The 21,404-nt window shown below is 42.9% G+C and overlaps 1 long non-coding RNA gene across 2 annotated transcripts in view; it reads right to left on the bottom strand.

The window, feature by feature from the left end:
- The window catches only part of LOC144826607 (uncharacterized), a 174,139-nt gene that overhangs the window by 99,502 nt on the left and 53,233 nt on the right, over positions 1 to 21,404 (bottom strand). For both annotated transcript variants that reach the window (XR_013609864.1, XR_013609865.1), the window contains exon 3: positions 11,997 to 12,063. This is a non-coding gene — a long non-coding RNA (uncharacterized LOC144826607). The remainder of the gene's footprint in view (positions 1 to 11,996; positions 12,064 to 21,404) is intronic.

Genomic DNA, 21,404 nt, shown 5'->3' on the forward strand with positions numbered 1-21,404 from the left:
TATGTTTTGCAAGGTATGGGTGATGTCGATTGTGCATTTAAACGTAGAGCATAGCAAATAAAACAAAATGCTGCACAACCTTTCAAAGTGCCCCCAAACAGCCGCCACTTTGGGCCTGTCTGCCCTGCTGCCCTAGCTCCTCGTGAGTGCTATACTTTGACTGCCTGCACTCCAAGGAGGTGAGGAGAGTGGGCGCTACTCCCATGGCTGGGACCCCGGGAACTGTGAGTCACCTAGCGCCTGGTGAGTGCCATACTTGAAGTGACTGTGCTGCTCTGCCTGCCCTCCAGTGCCTGGTGGGCACTGTTTTCCTGATTACCAGAAGAGGTACACTATCTTCTGTCCCTGAAGCTTCTACTGGGACCTAGCGCCTCGCAAGCGCTATATTCAAGGTGCCAGGGGAAGAGGAGCTGACGCCTGCAGCGCTGTGCTGTCAAAGCGCTATATTTCAATTCCCCTGCATGTGTGCTGCATTGGGGTGCTGCCAGAGTGCCATATTTGCATTGACTGTGCTCTGCTTGCTGCCAAGGCGCTACAACTGTGCCCAGGAGAAGAGGAGCGGACGTCTGCAGCGCCGCGATTCTAAAGCGCTATGAGGGTATCCCGGTGTGTGGGATTCCCCCCTGCCTGCTTGGTTGACAGTGGGCAGCTGCAACGTATTGGGGCATTGTACTCCTCAGGAGAAGAGAGAGAGGAGTGAGAGACACTCCTGCCCTGCCCCAGTGCTTTGCGCACTTTGCTTTTGCTGTTTTAGCAGCCAGCCCTGACTTCCGGGACATAGTGGATTTGAGCCCCGGAGAAAGGCCAGTTGGCCTGGGGCCAGTTTTAGAGTGTTGTGCCCCCGATTGGGGCGAACTGTGTTTATGCTGGCGAGGCCTATTGCCCCATATGATTTCTTGCATAATATTGTTGCATAATGCATTTGTACCTAGGATGATACCTAATGCTTTTCCCTTCGGTTTGTAGTGCTGATTTTGGGTCATTGGAAATTTGAGAGCCCCCGAGTAGGGGCTCCCCAGGCGCAGTAGCGCCAGAAGCGAATCTGCAACCTTGGGGCAGCTATTCCTGGTGTATTTACATAAAGTGTACTGTTAATGCTGCTTATGCCTAATGCATGTGGTTATATCGCGAATTATTTCTTTCCCCCCTAATGCTTACAGGATGTTTGGGGGTTACTAGGGGTGCACCATTATGCTAATGTTCTGTCCTAATGTGCACAATGAAGAAATGCCTGATGTGTATGCCCCATTCTAATATGATTAGGCCCATGTACCGGTGCCTTATGCATCTGCTAATGCCTAAGGTGATGTTGCCTAGCATTTTAACCCTAATGAGAATGCTTCATGCATACTATGTTTATGCCCACAGGTTGATGCCTAATGCTTTTCCCGCCTGATAGGTTATTCATACTGTTTGAATGCCTAATGCATTAATGCTGGTTATGCTTTTACCCTAATGCTACCTTGTGGGGGTCCTGAGTAAAGTGCCTATTCTAAGGTGATGTAATGCTCCCACGGTTAAGCCTACTACTAATGAGGTTTAGGCCTGTCGTGAAACAATGCCCAGTTCAGGATCTTGCCCGAAGGTACTGGCTGTTATGCATTTATTGATGGACTTTCATTTATTCATGGACTCATGATGGTTCTGGCAGCGGCCCGATTGGCACTGCCCTGTATATAGTCCCCCTGTGAACAGTTTACCGGCACCTGTGATTCCCTTCTGATGTGTACATTTTACAATACACATACTGTTTTTCACCTAACCTGGTGTGGATTCTCTTTTTGTAGTGCGCCTTGTGTTTCGCCTGTGTGTGCTGCGTGGATGCTTTACACATTTCCTCCGAAGTTTGGTGTGCCTGCTCTGCACCACACTAGGGGTTCCCTGAGGTTATTGTAACGGATAATGGGGTGCAACTAACATCTCAAGAGATGAAAAGCTTTCTACATATGTGTAATATCAAACATATAACTACATCCTTATATGAGCCGAGAGAAAATGGCCAGGTGGAATGATTCAATTGTGTACTCAAATATAGCATCTAGGGCTAGATGTAGGTAATTCCGATTTACCTACTCTTAAATACCGAATTTTACCGATTCGGTATTTAAGAGTAGGTAAATAGGAAGGAGGCAGATGTAGGTAATTTCAAATTCAGAATTACAGAATCTGTAACATTCGGTATTTACCGATTCTGTAAATACAGAATCGGTATTTCCCATTGATTCCTATGGGCTTTAAAGGCCATAGGAATCAATAGGAAATACCAATTCTGTATTTACAGAATCGGTAAATACCGAATCCTGCAAGGGTGCAGGGGGTGTCACTTTGACACCCTCTAGCACCCCAAGTACAGGCTTGTGTGACATGTGGCACACATACATGCCCTAAGGGCATGTCTGTGTGTCACATTGCACAGGTGTGCTTGCACAGATGTGCATGCACATCTGAATTCGGTATTTCACCACACAATAGGATTGTGTGGTAAAATACCGACTCTTAAGGGCCTGTGGCACTGTAAACTGTGCCACCCACATTTGGAATTACAGAATCGGTATATTTACTGATTCGGTAATTTACCGAATCGGTAATTTTACCGATTCGGTAAATATACCGATTCCGTAATTTTCAGCCCCCTACATCTGAAAACCCTAATACCGGTCGGAAACGTCCGAAATCGGACGTTTCCGACCGGTATTAGGGCTCCTACATCTGGCCCTTAGTCTGCTAGTATAACCAATGAGTCTTGGAAGGATGTGGTAAGAAAAAAATTATGGATGTATCGTATTACTCCTCATTCAGTGACTGGAATCAGTCCTTTCAGACTTTTGAGGGGTAGAGATCCCATTTCAGATATTTGTCCATGGTGGATTAAAAAAGTTAGTAAGATGGATGAATGTGTGGACATGGATGTTATTACCAAGTGAGTCGAAAATATGCAAAATAAGATAAAAACTTTGTTTGACTCCAAAATGAATGTTAAAGCTCCTGATTTTGCTGTGGGTGACTGGGTCAGGATTAAAAAACCTGGCTTTCTAATAGAAGGTTCTTCCAAGTTTGGTCATACTATTAAGATCGTCAAAGTTTGTAGAAACACTGTTATTACTCAGGATGGTAGAGTATGGAATGTAAGGAGGGTGGCCAAATGCAAGCTTGTAAATTGCACCACAGATGGTGATGAGGTTTTACCATTACATGCCTTACCCAATTCTGATGGTAACTCTCTTCTTTCCAACCAATCTGTTGCATCCAGTAATGTTCGACCCAGGTTATTACCTGCCAGGTATTTATCTTGAATGTCATTATAATTATATTTCTTCTTTTTCTGTTTACGGGTGAGATGTGTTGCATCTTTCTTTTCTTTACATCCTTTTTTCCCCTTGCCCCTCCTGGAATATGGAACACTCTGCCTGCATTGTATGAGGCTCGTTCTATATTCCAGATTCCCTAGAAATTCAGTTAAAGCTTCTGTTGTGTGGTGTTTTAAGTACGAGTGAATGTTCCCGATTCATGCCCTTATGTAGGTACAATTCACGGTGCCCTTATATAGGCATAGAAATCAAACCCTTATTTAGGCATAGCCCAAGCTACCCAAATACAGGCATGGCTACTTCCACCCATACCAAACGTCACAACGATTTCTTGATTTGTCCAAGAACTCAGTTACTTTACAAAGAACAACTATTCCCTAGGGGTTTTTTCCTGACGTTCATATGCCCGACTTTACGTCAGGCTATGGCATTCCTAAACACCTTCAAGGTATAAATATGCCTTCACTTGCTATGGCAAACTATGGTGGTTCGGAGCAGTTCGACTATCTACTTGCCCGACGCAGCTCGCTACAGCAAGTGCCAAAGAAAGCCGACTCTCCAGCTGACGCACTGATTAGGAGGCTGCCCTTCTCCTGCCGAGAATCCAGCTCCAGTGTTTCCAAGCTCCCCTTGCTGGGTGTTGGGAAATCGAGTCCCGAGACAGAGATACCAGACCTCCTTCATTCTAAACAAAGGTATGGAGCTGATTAGAACCCAGAGAAACTTTTGGTAGATTCTTGGCAAAAACAACTAAACCTATGCTGCACAATACTAACTTCTTCCCTCTTACTAGACTTAGGTTAGGTACATTGGGGTAGGCATATTTTCGAAGCACCAGTTACGTATTTTAGTCTATGTTATTTATGTATGTATTTTTATATGCTTAGAAACCATACAATGCTATTACAGTATTATTTCATATTACTGTTTAGCCTGTACTCATTATACTTTGCAGTCTGCATAACGATTGTAGCAGTTCACCTCTCTTGCATGAGAAAGAAGACTGTTCAATAAAGTATTTTTATTGAAAACAGCCATCTCACTATTTCTCTGCAACTCTGTATAAACGAAGCATGCACGATTGACTGAGTGAAATACTTATCTATTGTTTCCGCGACTCTGAGAGATACGACTCTTATTCTTGGGAAACAAAGTTGTCATGTTTATGCGGTTGTCAGGAACTAATCCCTTCTTGTGTATTCGAGAAAGTTTCTAGTGACCTCTGAATTAGCTGGCACAAACACAATTAAGTTTAGTATATTCGATAGACACCTAGTCGACATAAGTCCTACGTCAAATCTGTAGGATATATTATTCCAATGCGCAGAGACTATTGGGAATATAGGAACTACACTACACTTCAACCTCTTTCTTTATGGTTGTACTGTGCCTTCCTCCAATAAACTTCGAGATTTACTTACCACTTGGAGCTTCGTCCTTTACACATGGGCCATTCCGTTGTGCATGGAGTGAGGGGAAATATAATCGGCTTATCCCAATTTATACATAACCCTGAATGCCCACCGAATTGTACGACTACTTGTAAAATAGGTGACAGATCTCTGGTTCACGTATATATAGTAACGTGTCATCTGCGTATGCTGAAATATTCAGGGTGTATTCGGGGAAACTCAGGCCTCTACGTACGTGATACTCTGGAATTACGCAAGCATGAAGCCCCACTTAACTGAATCAAAAGCTTTTTCAGCATCTAGAAAGACTGCTGCTGCCTTGATTTCTGGGTTCAGTCTCTGCACTATGCCAAATAGGGTCCGTAGGTTGTGAGATAGATTTTTCCTAGGTACAAACCTTGCCTGTTCTGGGTGGATAATTCCCGGGAGTAATAAAGCCAGTCAATTTGCCAAGATTTTAACGTACAGCTTAGCGTCTACATTTAGTAGTGATAAGGGTCTATATAATGAACAATCGGCAGGTGATTTACCGGGCTTTAATAGTGCGACAATAACTGATTCACGTAAGGAGGGTGGCATAATACCTGCCTCTGCCATATCCTCATAAAGCTTCTTCAGTTGGTCTTGATATTCTTTATAAAAAGTGATGTGAGTCCATCTGATCCTGGAGCTTTCCCAGATGCCTAAAGAACTCAGCGCCATTTTGGAACGGGGCAGTTATACATGTATAACGCACCACCCATTATCGATTGGTATTGAATATAGATTACACTGTCTGTCATGAACAATAAAAGAACAGTATCTCCCAGTGCTGCTGCACTGGGAGATACTGTTCTTTTATTGCTTGGCGCTGAGTTCTTTTTGTTAATTTTCCTGTTCTAACATGGCCGCTATGAGCGCATGACGCGCGTGGCCCTTTTCTATTTCTATATATCACGCCGGTCCCGGCGGGTTAGCACTCCATTGGGATACCTTCCGTGAACATTCGGCAGTACCGAGCTCGGTAAGTGGCTTTTGCCAATTCTTTGGTTATATACACACACGGCCCTGGCTGGGTTGACGCGTGTTTCATGTTTATTATTAAATGACCAACCCCCCCGCTTTAAAACAGCTGGCCGGATATTTAACTTTAGTGACCGGTACGGTCTCGTCTGGCTTAGAATGGCGCCTTTAGTGTTGATATTTTGGTGACTCTACTGTCAACATGAAGGAAAGAGCTCTTGCTTCCTTCTCCCTTTCTAGGTGACGTCTTTATCAAATACGACTTTACATAGTTCACTGGTCGTAATTTGATTTTAGAGTAGGAGTTTTTTTCTCTGTCCGTATTAAATCAGATTAAAATGTGTCCCCTTTGGGGTGGAAGCGCTTTTTTTGTGGCAGTATTGAATGCTTTATTGATCCACTAGAAGGGATACATTTTTCTTTTTTCTTTTTATAGCGATTAAGGCTATACTGAATGAGCGATGTATGACCACTATTGGGCCATTGCTTAAATGTTGGCCGTTCCGGATTAGGTCCAGTATTTTACATATGACATATATTTTGTCTTTTCAGTCGATTTATTAGGCATATTGGTGGAGTGTAACTCAGAGACCACTAACTGCACCACATTGCATTGGTGATATTGGAAGACAGCAATGAGTGTAATTCAGAGATCACTCATCGCACCTAATTGCATTGGTGACATTTGAAGACAGTAATTACACGCCTGAAGTAAAACATTGGACTGCCTCCATGATTGATCACTTGAAGTAAGTTTTGTGCCCTATTGGGGACCATAACTAGGCCCGAATGCATTAGCAGCATGGTTTTAAATTATATATTCATTTCGTTACAGAGTTGAAATTTTCATCTACTTGCCAAGTAATTATAACTGGCTTGTTCTCTCTTAAGGTTATGATCTTTTACTTTTCTAATTATTTAGGTGGTTAATGAATTCACGAACAGTGTGGTGGTAGTTTTTTCTATCTCCCTGTCTTGATTCTGATTAATTACACAGGTTTTTTCCCCCTTCTTTTCTCCCCAGTCTTTTCCTCTGAAGAAGCCTACCATAACTATGTAATGTAAATTAATTGTATATTTTTCCTTGCCTAGAAATTTAAAACGCTCATATGAACTTCTGTCCTGATGATGACCGCACATTCATCTAGCGGTTGAAACGCCATCGACGCTTTTTGTGGCCATAATTTGTGAAGGACACATCATTTTGTATTTGTTGTTCCTTTTTGTATATGTAATGTTTGATTGGTAGCCACTTGTTTGGCATGTCAATTGTCTGTTTTTGTTTTGCCAACAATCGCTTTCTTGAGCGTTTTGGTTCTTTTATGAACCTTTTTAATAATTATATGCTTAATAAATTATAAGTATTTTTGTAAAATTGTGTATTCGTTTGTATAGGCTTCTTCATTCCTTTGTAAAATTCTTTTCTGTCCATTATCTCCAGCCATGGCATTTTGATATATGAAAGATATTCTTCTATTGCTTCGATACTGGAAGTGTTTTGAGAGGTGTATAATCTCTTGTAGTATATACGGAATTGGGTTGCTTTGTCCTCTGTCGTGTGTAATGTATTCCCTTTGTCGTCTCTCACACCTACCATAGTATCCAATTCCCTCTTTGGCCTAAGAATCCCTGCTAACCTTGTGCCTGGTCTCTCCTGCTCTCCATAGCATCGGGCTGATGCGTAGTTACTCACGTGTTCAATTTCGTCTTTGGGCGTATCTAGGTGTTCTGCCAGTTTCTGCTTGATTTCCGCATCATTTTGTGTATGCCCTCTGTAGTAAAGATCTTGAAGAGCAATAGGTTCCAAGTATGGATTTATTTGAAATAGAGAACAGCTTAACAACCACTGGTGGGAGACAGGAAGGCCCAACCGATCTCCCAGACCTCCTCTTCTCTTCTCCATGGATTACCATAACATTCTCTAATGACCTATTACAGTTCTACAAATTACATAAGTAGGAATACCACACACCTCCCCCTTTGGAAAAAAAAACCAATAAAAACAAAAAAAATAACTAAAAACAAACAAAATCTTTGAACTTGACAGGAGAATGCTTAACACGTAAACTTCTTCTTGTGAGATCAATTTCTTGTTCACTACTCGAAGAAAAATCAGATACAATTTCACTTGCATTTTCATGTACAACATTGTCAGTAGCAATAGCATATTCAATATTTTCTTGAAAATATAAATTATGGAAAACTTCATGAGTACTTGGAAATCCATCCAATCTCTCAAAAGAGTCAACAGGTAACAATTTTCCAGAATTATTAACTTTGACTAACTGACTCCTAGAACAATTAGATGTAGAACTTGTTTGGTGTAGTTTCATTAACATGTGGTTTACATACAGAAATACGTCTGAAATTCCACATTTTACCACCTTCTACTCTAACAGCCTTGCTAAAAATGTCAGACCATTCTGACATTTTCCTATTAGCTTGTCCACCAAATGTCACTCTCACCCAATCACCCACTTTCAATTTAGAAACATTAGCTCTTCTTTTAGGGTTATATTGTATAATTTTTTCTTGATACTTTTTAACCAGATCTCCGATTTCATTTAAATCCAATTCCAAATTATAAGAAATGTTCCCCTTTAACCACCATGGCATTAATTTAGAACCGGTTTTTCTGCCATGTAACATTTCAAATGGAGACAGTCCAGCCACAGAATTTGGATAAGTGCGATAAGTTAAGAGTGTAGCTTGCAATGCCTTCTTCCATTTCAATCCACTTTTTATAGCTAACTGACAAGATTCTTTAATTACTCGGTTGAAACGTTCCACCTGACCATTGACCTGTGGAAAAAAATTCGAAACTCTTTTGTGCAATATACCACAACTAGCAAGAAAAGACTCAAACTCCCTGCTTGTAAATTGTGGACCATTATCAGAAATAAGTTCTTCGGGTAAACCTTCTCTACAAAATACCTCATCCAAAAATTCAACTACTTTCTCAGAAGAAATATTTTCTACAATTTTTAACTCCGGCCACTTTGAAAAATAATCGATCAAAACTAAAGCAAACATCTCTTTGCCAGATTGATAGTTAAATGGGCCAATGATGTAAATGCCCAACTTCCTCCAAGGACCTTGAGCATACTCAACAGGGATGACATCAACAGAGAGGGGTTTCACAGATTTATCGCTTAATGTACACAGGGAAGAATTCCTTACCCATCTGTCCACCATACCATCTATACTAGTCCACCAATAAAATACTCTAATTCTACTCTTGGTTGTGGACATACCCATGTGGCCTTCATGGGCTAATTTGCAGATAAATTCTCTAAGATTCTTCGGAGGTACAATTTTGTCAGCTCTTAACACCATGTCATGATTTAACATAAGCTCATCTTTGATTTTACAAAATGAAGCCAACTCACCACACAGTTTCCTTTCCTCAGGCCAACCTTTGCTCATAAATACCTGTACCTCTTTTAAAACCTCATCTTGTTCCATAGCTTCTGCCCATTCAACCTCAGAAATAGCATTGGACTGTTCTTCTCCTAAAATCAAATTCACATCATCCATGGTGTAAGCTACATCACACTCTTCACTATTTACAGAATCAGCACAAATAATGATGGGAAAGCGTGACATACAATCAGCATGGACATTAGAACGTCCAGGAACATATATTACCTCACAGGAAAATTCTTGCAATTTAACAGCAAGTCTTGCTAAATGGGCAGTGAGCATTCTACCGCCTCCAGCTGACAACATACTAACCAAAGGCTCATGATCTGTCCTTAAAAAAAATGTTGTTCCCCACAAAAACTGACGAAAATGTTGAGCTGCCCACGTACACGCAAGTAGTTCCTTCTCAATAGTAGAGTAATTAAACTCCGAATCACGAAGTGTTCTAGAAGCATAAGATACAACAAATTCACCTTCTTTGTCTTTCAGCATTAAAACAGCTCCCAGACCAACATTACTAGCGTCTACACAAACTACACATTCTTTACCAACAGAATATGGTTTCAAAAATGGGGCATCAACAATCTTATTTTTGAGAATATCAAAGGATTCCTGTTGATCTTTACCCCACAAGAATGTAGCTTTTTTTTAACAGCATTCGTAATGGATGAACAATTGTGGAATAATTTTGCACAAATTTTCCATACAATTCTGTAAGGCCCAAAAATGACAACAATTGTTCCTTTGAGGTAGGAATAGGTGCCTTGGTGATACTTTTTAAATGGTTCATTTTAGGTTTAATTCCCTCTTTGGAAATTTTGTGACCCAAATACTCCACCTTATTTTGTCTGAATTTGCACTTTGAGAACTTCAATGTTAAACCTTTCATTTAAATATTATGCAAAACAGAATCTAAGTTCTTATCATGTTCCTCACAATTATATCCAAAAATGAAAAAGTTATCCTGGAACGCTATAGCTCCTTTACAGTTTTCTAACAGATCTTTCATTAAACTTTGGAAAACTGAGACTGCACTTGCTAGTCCGAATGGCATGCGCAAAAACTGAAACATGCCTTCCGGAGTTACAAACGCAGTAAGCTTCTTAGAATCATTATGCAACTCCACCTGATGATAGGCACTAGCTAAATCGATAGTGGAAAAAACAGTGGCATCAGACAAAGTGGAAATTAATTCATGAATGTTGGGAAGGGGATGTTTGTCTATCCAAATTTCTTTGTTAAGACTGCGGAGATCCACACACAAGCAAAGATCTCCTGTGCCATTAAGTGATAAAACTATGGGAGAAACCCATGGAGACGATTCGATAGGTTCAATTATCTGTTTCTGAACTAAATCATTTAACATCTCTTTGAGTTTAGTCCTATAAGCTAAGGGAACATTCCTGACTTTATGTCTAATAGGAATGGCTCTATCATTGAGAATGATTTTATGTTTAAAATTGGTATATTTTCCCAAAGCATTCTCAAAAACTTTAGGATATTTCTTTTTCAAAATAGCGTTTAAATTAGGAATTATCTCTGGCATCTCACTATTGGTACTCACGACACTTACTGAGTGAGAAGTATTAGGATCGAGTTTAATTCCTAATTCCTGTTGATGTGGCCAACCAAGAATGGATACGCCCTTAGTAGCTACATACATGTTTCCTTTAAATATTTTACATTTTCAATTCAATCTTTGCCCAGAAAAAACCTTCAAGATCAATTTTATGTCCCGAATACCCTCCAGGTAGAATGTCAGGAAGAAACTATTTTCTTTTGCCCCACAAGTCGTTAAATAACTTCTTTCCAATTTTAGTATACCATGAACATGAATTTACCATTAACTGGGCTGGTTTATCTTCAATAGTAGTAATGAGGGAAATTTTTTATGTTCAGTTTCATTCACTGAAAATATACAATTTAGACCATGAATAACTTCTTCTTTCTCTTGGGAGATGTAATTAACTTTCTGGATAGAACGACACACATTACTAAAATGCCCCCTTTTTTTTTACACTTGATACATACTTTGTCCCATGCAGGACACCCTTTATAGTTGCCAACATGGTTGAAACTGCCACACCGATAGCACACAATAGTGGTTTTTTTTTTAGAAAAACTTTTGTTATCAACCGTTTTCTTATCAACGTCCTTCTTGAAGAAACTTTTTGTATTTGTATTAGAGCTTGTTTGGTGTTTAACCATGGAAACTTTCAGTGTTTTGTGCCTTCGAAGTTTGGTTTCTAATTTCAGATACAATTAGTTCAGATTGCTCAATTCCCTTTGCGATATTGATAACCGCACTAAGTGAAGATCCTGTGCCCAACCAAAGTCTTTCTTGAATTTTTTTACTTTTGGTCTTCATCATTATTTGGTCTCTGAGAACTTGCTCATAAGAAATAGTTTCAAATGCACATGAACAAGCCAAAGAACGTAACGCTGAAACATAATCTTCTATAGATTCTTCTACTTTTCGGGCATGTGAATAGAATTTGAATCTTTCCATTACAGTATTTATTTTCCTTCCAAAACGAATTTTCATTTGTTTGGTGGCTTTCTCGAAGACATCCATATCTTCAGCATCTTCAATAGGAGGAAAATTGTCGAACTCCTTTATGCCTGCACCTCCTAAACAATGTCTAAGTAACGCAAGTTTCCTTTTTGCTAAACAACCATCTTCTTTAAATACATCAACATAAGCAATAAACATTGGAAACCATAGATCCCATTCAATATTTGGTTCCCCTGCTACTTGCAGAAAATGTGGAGGTGCAGCGATGTTAGACATTATATTAAATAAAAGATAAATAGGCAATACAAAGTGAAAAAAACGAAGTAAAAATGGTACCTTGCAGTAAAGATGAGCCCATCTGTAGGTAACGACGGTGAATAGGTGGTTGAAGAATTACTTAAAACTGTAAAATAAATTAAGAATTACTTTAAAACTGTAAAATAAATAATTAAATATTAAACATCAGTAAATATTGAAAGTTGCCAGCAGTAATGCGATAGATGAAAACAGCTTTGTGTAAAATGCTCAAACAGCTCTGTGTTAAATGCTCGAAGAAATAAAGCTGAAGAAAATTTTCAAAATGGTGGCACGTAATTCACGTTTTTTGCGTTGCCTAGGGTTAAAGTTTAACAATCACAGAATACCTTGTGGGACAGACAGGAGATTGGAACGGAGTTGGAGAAGAATTCTTAAACCGTCAGCGCAAGAAGGTTCAAAAGCACTAGGTTTAAAGAAATTACTCGCGCCAAATATAAAGTGAAAAGTACATTACCAAGCAGTAGCCTTACGGTTACCAATGATGATTTCTGTTATTTTAAACAGATTGATGTGAAAGTCTTCAGTAACCCGTATCCAAAATAAAGATGTAAACGAGTGAATGCTGTCTAAGATTTCGTAAATCCTGTTCCTATTCGTCGCCAAATACTGTGTAGTAAAGATCTTGAAGAGCAATAGGTTACAAGTAAGGATTTATTTGAAATAGAGAACAGCTTAACAACCACTGGTGGGAGACAGGCAGGCACAACCGATCCCCTAGACCTCGTCTTCTCTTCTCCATGGAATCCCTTAACATTCTCTAATGACCTATTACAATTCTACAAATGACATAAGTAAGAATACCACACCCCCCTTCTTCTGTGACTCTTTCTAGGCATCCAATTTCCTTTCTAGTGTGTTTAGTCTACTTCGTATGGAATGTAACACTCCTGAATGAGTGGATATAACCACTCCTCTGATAAACACTTTAAAGGTTTACCACACTGTGGTAAATTAAGTCACTGAACCAATAGTCTCAGAGAAAAAGTTCCCTATAGCTGTAGCCAACCCTTCCCTGAAAACAGTGTTGAGTAATGAGTAAGGAGGGAAGCGCCATGTAAATGCTGGGATGCATTGTGCCCTGTATCTCAAGGCTAATTGGACGGGGGAATGATCGGAGTATGTGCGCTGTGAATGTGTGCATGACATCACCCTGAAACTCAGCTCCCTAGAAAGTAACCAGTAATCGATTCGAGTGTGAGTGTCATGCACCGAGGAGTAGTGTGTGTAGCCTCTCTCGTCTGGGGATCTATATCTCCATATATCTATGAGAACTTCTGATTGCATTATATCTTGGATGGCGGTGGCAGCTGCCGCTGGTCGTCTTGGTGGGCCCTGTGATCTATCTATGTTTGGATTTAGTATACAGTTAAAATCTCCTTCCCAGAGCTGCGTGACCCCCTTCCATTGTACTAACTTGTCAGCTAGGGAAGAATAAAATTGTGGGTCGTCGTAATTGGGGCCATATATACCTACTAGGAGGAAATGCAAGCCCCCTCTGTGGCATATGGCTGCGGCATATCTACCTTGTGGGTCCTCAAATACGCCCGTCATTTCCACACCTGCTCGTTTATCCACCCAGATCAATACCCCTCTCCCATGTGATGTGAAATCTGCAGAATAGCATACCCCTTGTAATTTGCGACATACTGCCTCACTAAGATCGGTAGCAAGACTTGTCTCTTGTAGAACAGCAATCGCCACGGAATTCCGCTTTAAATAGGCACCCACCCTCCTGATCTTTCTGTTATAATTTAAGCTCCGAACCGTCCAGGTCAGGAGCTGAAGGACTTGTGAATTCTCACCCATTCTCCTCATTCTGCTTGGACCGTTTCCGCCATGTGCTATTTTCTTTGCCTATGATATATAACAAACATAATCTCAGTTGCAATCTTAATTCAATACCCTCATCATGTCTAATAAAACAACCCTTCCCGCCCACGCCTCGAAAACCCCCAGCTGTCGTGGCTATCTGATTTGCCTTCCTCCCTCCCTCCCCCATCTAGAAAACCCAACCCCAACCCAGGAACAATGAAGATGAAAGGTGTGATACACTCGGGGGCTGATGTGGCCACCCTATCATGCTCCCAATGCCACTATAATAGTTCGCATTAATGCTTAAGTCTCTAAATATATCATCTCTATGAGGTGTAGCAAGCTGCAGCTGATGTGCCTGGTGCACTCTTAGATATCTCAGTCAAGATACCCCAATGCACCAATCTGTGCAGTGTGTGCTCCAGTCCCTCAATAGTAACTGATAGCGATCTCTAGTAGGGTATCATAAAGTACTCAATGCGCGGTCGAAGAATTCACTATGTTACCCTTCTTCGCCTTCTTCTGAAACTGTACTGGTGATCACTGTTCTGTACTACGATCTTCCCGGACCTGTGAGGAATTCTCCGAATGCCCTGGCGAGTGGTTCGGCGATCCCAGACGCCTGCGACATTGTTCCTTCTCTTTGATGAATCGTAGTGCTGCCTTGGGATCGGTAAACAGGTGTACCTTGCCATCAGCTTTGACCCTGAGTTTGGCGGGATATAGCATGCTATGCTCCAGATTGAGATCGCAAAGTTTCTTTTTTGTCATGCCTCCTGCACCTGCATAGTAAAGTTGGGGAACATTCCCTCATGTCAAAAGTCCCCCAGTTCTCTGGCCATGAACAATGCCACGTCCCGATCCCTATTATTGAGTAACCTGGCTATGATTGGTTGGGGAGCTGCACCTGGTATTGGTTTAGGCACTAGGGATTAGCGCGCGCATTCCACCACCAGTATCTCGGAGAAGGTGTCCTGGCCCATGGGGTGGACCAGTAGTTTTTCTATGTACTGCTCCATATTGCCAATATTAATAGATTCTGGTACGCCTAAAATACGAATGTTATTACGTCTAGATCTCACTTCGAGATCTTCGGCTTTCGCTTGCATGGTGCGCAGAATCTTGTCTCTCTCCTTATCGGCCTCCGTTTCTGCTCTGGTAATATCCTCCATGTCCGAAATTCGTTGTTCCACTGCGTCGAGTCTGCCACCATGCTTATCTAGTCTTTCGGACATCCTGTCCATGCGAAACGACAGTGCGACGATTTTGCTGTCAATTTTAGATAGGCTCTGTTGGATGACACGAAACGCTTGTTTCATATCCACTTCAGATCCAGAGTCAGGGTCATCTGGAGTGGAGTCTTGCTCCAGGGTCATGGTTTCCTTGGATCTGGGGGTTTTCCGTAGGTTAAACTGCAGCTTTAATTGCAGTTTGTCCGTCTTGCCAATGATGCCAATCTGTGTGCCCTACAAGTGCTGGGTTAGTGTACGATAGTTTGTGCTGCTAAGTGTCCCAACAAGTCCTACTGTCCCCTGTCGTCAAGGTTGTGCTCTGACAGCAATTCTCTGAGGAGTTCCCTCCTGGCGGCACTTCCCAGCAGCAGGCGTAGGGTAATGAGCGGCCTCCAAGGCACCTGTGGCAAATTTAACCAGATCAACTTACGATGTTTAGGATGTCCACAGTGCACCTTGTCGTTTGGGAGGCGGCTCCGCCGAGAGAAGGTGTGCAGACGGGTTATGCTAATGTCTGTTTGTGAGGTTTGGAACCAACCGCCGAGACAGAGTGTCCAGGCAGGTTCTAGTTTTGCCTGTTGGCGAGGTCTTGAGCTGAACGTGTGACCACCGAGAGTCTTCACTCACCAGCTCTGCTCCGCACTTGACATGGGGTTGTGAGAATCTCTGGGGTGCTTGTGGCTAATTTTCACAGATAGTTATGTGATTTCTAATGTGCTCACAGTGTGCCTCCTGTGCAAGCTGGCTCCTTTTGGGTGTCTCCCTGAAGTGGAACGAGGAGTGCATGCCCCTCCTTGTGGCATACCGGTGGAGGGTGTTATCAGTGTCTCTTTGCAGCTGGCTACCCCCGCTCTTGCCCCCGTCTGCGCTCCCCATCAGTGGTGGTCGCCACTCTTCGAGGGGGCCACCGCACTACAGCGTACGTGACAAAATGTACATGGTTTCATGTAGGAGCCCCGCTGGTCCTGGCTTCACAATCTCTCCAGGCCTACAATAGCTCCAAGCCTTTCGGGTCAGCTGACTTGCGCTGCCTTCAGTGCAGTTTTTTCTAGGTCCGTTAATGAGGTCCCGTAAGCGGTTTCCTTGGGCCGCCGCTCTCTTGATCGTCTCCCGTCAGCGTTGCCTCACTGAGCGCACCGGTCCTCTCTCCTGCTCCGCGTTGAGGCCGGGCGCAGGTTAGTGTAGCTCGGGGCCGCCTCACATCGTGCTGTCCGAGGAGCGCCACTACCTCGTCGGGCTGTTTGCCCGTACCGATCTTGGCCGCAAACGACTCTTGTTGGAGCGCTTCTCGTAAGCTGCGCTTTCCACCCTCAGAGGTACGTATTTATGCAGCTAATGAGCAGGATAATGACGGATGTTTAGTGGCGTTAGGGAGAGATTTCCTAGTGAGCGGCCATCTTGGGATCAGGCAAGCTCCTCCCCCAAGACCCAAAAGAATTAGTGCACGCTTCCTTTGAAAGGTTGATGCAGGTGTACAGAGAGCACAGCAGGATGAGTGATACACTAGGAGTCAACATGGGAGGGTTCCTTGTGTCTTTTATTTAGGGACTGAGACCCGAGATTCGCAATCAAATCATGCAAGGTGTTCTCTGCTGGCATAGCAAACCCAATGACAAGATCTTAAAGTATGCGAAATACTGCAGTGACATGTTGGAAGCTAGCCAAAAGGGGCTTAAGGAGAAGTACATGTTAACCCAGACACGACTTGTACAGAGTGGAGGGACAAAAGGATTTAGAGTTCTATTCCAAGGAACCGAGGTAGACTTCAGTCATGGGATGGCCTACTCTGTAAGGAGCATTGCTGCAAAGACTAGTTCTAACACTTAACCAAGTAACGCCTTAGATCTGAAGCAGTGGCAGAACTTATACGATGGACAATGGTTTGGTTAAAAGTGTTGAATGGCTTATATATCTTCATGTGTATTAGGTGGGCCCCTCTAGCAGGGCACAATGTTTTCCTGTTTGGGGAGGTGGTTGGGAAGGCGGAGCTTTCACCCCCACTATATTTTACTGTTAGTTCAAGTCTGGGCAACAGGCACTCTGCATAGTTGATTCCTGGGCAGTTTTAGGCCCAGAGTGCAGGGGAGCAGGGAGGGGGGTGTTGGGGTTGGGCTGTTTCATGTTTTTTCAGAGAGAGCGACATTGAATATTGCTAGACAAGAGATGGGATACGTAATCTATGATCACATAAATGGGGAGGCATTGGGATAATAACTTTAAGCTCCTAAGTTGGAATGAAAATGGACTCTGGGAAAAATTTAAATGCAGTATTGTATTACAATATGTTAAGCGGCATGCCCCAGAGGTGGTGCTCCTTCAGTAGACGCACTTAGTAGGCAACTTCTGCAAAGCCATGAGCAGATGGAGCTACAGACTGGTGGCTCATTCTGGTTTTACCACGGGCTCCAGATGAGTGGGCATCCAGTTAAAAAATTCCTTTCCGCTGTCAATACAACACACCTGGACTGACGGGATGGGAAGATATGTAGCAATTTCCGGACAGTGGGAGGGAAAGACACTTACGTCAGCATCAGTGTATGTCCCGCCGGGGTTGCAAGGCCATTACTTCCAGGAACTAGATAAAATCACACTGTCATTTCCTGAAAGCTACCTTGTAATGGGAGGAGATTTGAACTCCGTGGTATCTGGCTCCCTTGACCGGTGTCCTCCCCGTAATAGAAGCCCCTCACATAGATGGCTCCCACACTTACTAGATGCATTAGGCCTTGTAGACACGTGGAGAGTGTATCACCCCGAACACATCCAACACACTTTCCATTCTGGGGCTCACAATAGTTTATCTTGCATAGACTACCTTCTCACTCCGGCGTCCCAAGTAGGAAATATTAAGGAAATTAGACATCTTGCTCGAGGTATATCTGATTATTCCCCATTATGGGCAGAGGTGGTCGTGGGTGAGAAAAGGGTGGGGAGAATAGCGCCTATTAACCCCTGGTACTTCCAGAACCCTATGGTAAAAGACAAGGTGGTAACCGCTATTGAATATTACTTTCTAGAAAATAGGGGATCAATGCGGTCATCCCAAATCCCATGGAAAGGCTTTAAAACTGTAGTGAGGGGACAAGCAATCTCGATTATAGCCGGGGTGCGGAAAGAAAAGTCAAAAAGACCTAATTCGCTTAGAAGATTAAATCCTCCTCATGGAGGAAGAAAACGAGGGACCAGTGACACAAGATAGACTTCATGCCCTGAAGCTTAAAAGAGATGAATATAAATCCACTGCAACTGACACGGCCAAATCATTGAGCAGAGACAAAGAGGGTAGGCTGTATGACCTGTGGTACAAGGCTGGAAAGTTACTGACATGTCTGGATAAAAAGGAGCTGGCGAGCAGACTGGTTCCAGAACTACTGAAGGGGTCAGGGGAAGTAATAACTGATCTGCAAGAGATCGCTAACGAGATTGCAGATTACTATCGCTCTATCTATCTATCTATCGAGCAAGCTCTTCCTCTACGGAAGAGGCCCCTCAAGCCCTGCTTTTGGACATAAAGCTCCCCGCCCTGGCCATAGATGAAAGAGACATGCTAGAAAGTGATTTTACTAACGACAAAGTCGCCCAAACAATTAGAAACCTCAAGTCAGGTATAGCTCTGGACCCCAACGGTCTGCCGATTGAGCTCTACAAGCTGAAGCCGGATATAATTGCTCCGCACTTGTGGGCCATGTTTACAGAAAGCTATGAATCGGGGCTGCTCCCTCAAGATCAAAGGGTTGCTATGTTGGTCACTATACACAAAAAAGGGCAAACCCCGAAATGCATGCTCGTCCTATAGGCCCATCTCCTCATTATATGCTCGGCCAAAAATACATGCAAAGCTACTAGCTGGTCGTCTGGTTCAAGTGATAGGCAAGTTAGTGCACCCCGATCAATTGGGATTCATGCCTCACCGAAACACTGCACTAAACTTGAGGAGACTGCATGGCGTATTGGGGCGCCAGGGCACGATCCAAGAAGCATCAATCGTGGTTTTGCTAGATGCCCTGATGGCCTTCAACACCATAAAGTGGTCGTATCTGTATGCAGTCTTGGCTAAGATGGGATTATGGCCCAATTTCTTCGGGTGGGTGTGCCTTTTGTATGCAGGGCCCTTAGCGCAAGTGGTCATCGACAATAAGAAATCAAGAGTATTCGAAATGAGCCATGGGTCTTGACAGGGTTGTCCGCTGTCCCCCTTGATTTCTGCTCTTACCCTGGAGCCATTGGCGGCATGGATTCGTGGAGACCCAGTAATCCAGGGACTGAAATGGGCTGAAATGTGGGAGGACCGCATTTCTCCGTAGTCACAAACTTTGGGAAATACTCTGGGTACACAATCAACTGGAGCAAGTCCCTAATGTATGTCCTCAGTGGCGAGCCACCTCCCCTACCGAGGGGATGTCCCATGCAAGAAGCGAAAGACGGCTTCCAATATTTGGGAATTTTTATTACAGTAGACCCCAAAACTAGCTATGAACATAACCTACTCCCCCCGCTGCAAAGATTGAAGCGAGATGTGGCCAACTGGAAGACTCTCCCACTCTCATTGTTGGGAAGGGCTGCGCTGTTCAAAATGATGTCACTGCCACGTTTTCTCTATGCGCTTCAAAATTGACCAGATCCGGTCCCGTTGAAATATTTCAAAGTGGTAGAGAGTCTCCAGAGGGAACTGCTTTGGGATGGTCGCCCTCGCATAGCCTTGCAAAAATTAGCGTTGAGTTGGTATGACGGGGGAATAGGGCTGCCTGACATTAGGAAATACTACTGGGCAGCCCACCTGGCAGCTATAAATCAGTGCACACACCATCACTGGGATGACCCAGGTTACAAGATGGACAAATGGTTACTACCTGAGGGTAACTACAACATGGCCCTTTACTCAAAGCCCAAAATATTTTCCCTAACGGGATCGACCAGGCATTCAGTAAACGTGTGGCACACAGTTAACAGAAGCCTGTGGTGGGAACAGAATCTCACGATGGCTACTCCTCTGTGGGACTCAACGCATTTGGGCACCCTGAAAAGATCAAAGGGGTTTGATAAGTGGGATCTGATTGGGATCACAAAAATAGGAGACCTATGGCAGAAGGGAGAAATGAACTAATTCGCCACCCTGCAACAAAAATACGATCTGGCAAACACAGAGTAATCTAGATATTTGCAGGTGAGAAACGCACTAACATCGCAGTTGCAGAAAGGAGTGTCCCCCACCAGAGTCCTCAACGTTGGAAGATTGGTTGCTTGATGGGTACCTACAACCGAAAGCGGTGTCCTTGACATATAAGAAGTTGGTTACTAACTCACCAGATCCTCTCATACTGATCCGGGAGCACTGGGGGAGGGATGGGTTGGAGCTTGGGGATGAGGATTGGCAGGAGCAAATGGCCTCCCCATCAGAAGTAGCAATCTCCTCCAGGCTGCGACTTGTACAATTGAAGTTCCTCCTTAGAATTTACATCATGGGGTCTCAGCTTGTCAGCATGGCCAGAGCAGATGAGGGCATGTGCAGAAGGCAATGTGGTCAGGCTGGTACATTTATGCATATCTTGTGGGAATGCGTGTGCATCCAGAAATTTTGGAAGAGGGTACATGACTGTTTCAGCGAGGTCCTTAGACTAGTGATAGGAATTGGGGCTAAAAGATGCCTGGGAACCTACTGATTTAAGTATAAAAGACCAAATATAGGTTACACTGGGGTTGATGGTACCCAAAAGGAACCTGGCTAGACTGTGGGGGGGGGGGGGGGCGACACCCAAAGTGGAGGTGTGGAAAGCTGATATGAACTGGTGTATGCTAAGGGAAAAAACTGTATATGTTGCTAGAAAAATTGACTGACATATGGAGCAAGTGGAATAACTACTGTGGTAATATATATGTCCCTCCAATAGTCCCCTCTTTAGAAGATCCTGTTACGCCATAACGATTGTCACACTATTATACCATGTATTATATTTAGGCTGTCCGGTTTTAGGTTTAAACCTATAATAACTGATAAAACTCCACCAAAATGGAAATAGCCCTCACCAGTGTAAACATAGAAACACTGAAAAAATATCTGCTGAACCACAAACTAAATGCAATTGAAAAGAAGGAAAAGGAGAGTGAAAAAGTAATTTGTTTTTCTTCCTGAAGGGGCTTATACAATGTAACTTTGTTATGCAAGCTAGCAGCAGAAAGCCTGGGCTAACATTATTCTGCTTGAGTTTTGTTGTTTAGGGATGTCCCTAAAATAATATTTCTTCTTCCTTTTGCTTTTTTCAGTTTTGTGGTCTTTGGTCTAAAAATGCAGGGTTTATAAGCATGTTTTAGGTCTTATTTAATGATTTTATAAACCGTAGAGAATCAGGAAATATCACAATCATAGTTGACATTTTGGCTGTGT

The sequence above is a fragment of the Lissotriton helveticus genome, chromosome 3_2 (genome assembly GCF_964261635.1).
Source record: "Lissotriton helveticus chromosome 3_2, aLisHel1.1, whole genome shotgun sequence".
In the NCBI taxonomy this organism is placed as follows: Eukaryota; Metazoa; Chordata; class Amphibia; order Caudata; family Salamandridae; genus Lissotriton; species Lissotriton helveticus.